At 44.3% G+C, this 794-nt stretch overlaps 1 protein-coding gene across 1 annotated transcript in view; it reads right to left on the reverse strand.

Moving 5' to 3' along the window:
* Positions 1-794, reverse strand: part of SIRT5 (sirtuin 5) — a 28,176-nt gene that overhangs the window by 5,070 nt on the left and 22,312 nt on the right. The window lies entirely within an intron of this gene.

The following is a 794-nucleotide window of genomic DNA, read 5'->3' on the forward strand; positions in this document are numbered from 1 at the left end:
AAAAAAAAAAAAAAAAAAAAAACCAACAACAACCTGTACCTGAACTTTTTAAGGTAAGAAATAAAATACTGTAGATAATGCAAGAGGGTGAAGGAAATTCTTTACTGTTACATAAAGCACTACGTGATACCTCACAGCCAGGACACACATTGCAGCAAACATCTCCCAACACAGCATGAGATGCTAACTCTGTGCTACCAACAGAATAACCCATACTGTAGTACTCAGCTTCTGTTGTTCATTTCCTCCATTCACGTTACGTTCCATTCACTTAGTCTCGTCTTTACTAGCTGCTTAAAACAACTAACCTTTAAACCATTGCCTGTTGTGATGTTATATTTAAATGTGGGCTGAGAACTTTAGGGCAGGGGCTGCTTCTTTTGTAAAATGTTTTGACCCTTATCATATTTAAACAATAAGTTGATCCTCATAGGATCATCTTTGTCAAGGCCTTGTGAAATCTGAAGGGATCACGCTGGCATGATGACAAGCAAAGAAAGCCAACACTCACCGAGGAAGATCTTCAACTGGAATCTTGGCATCTTCTATTTCACGGTCTGGAGCGCTGGTGTTAAAACAAAAAGACAGGGATCGGCAACCCCCAGCACACTTGCCAGAGCATGGCGCACACCACCATTTTCTGTGGTATGCCAAAGCCAACCCAGACTCTTGGCAGCTTCTGCCAGCAGTTGGGAGGCTGCAAACAGCTGCATGGGACTCTGCAGCCCCAGCACCAGTTCCGTAGCTGCGGCAGCTGTGCGCAGACCTTTGGATGCATGGCGGGGAAGAAGCCT

This window comes from Gavialis gangeticus, unplaced genomic scaffold (assembly GCF_001723915.1).
Source record: "Gavialis gangeticus isolate Ggan-Ray unplaced genomic scaffold, GavGan_comp1, whole genome shotgun sequence".
Taxonomy (NCBI): Eukaryota; Metazoa; Chordata; order Crocodylia; family Gavialidae; genus Gavialis; species Gavialis gangeticus.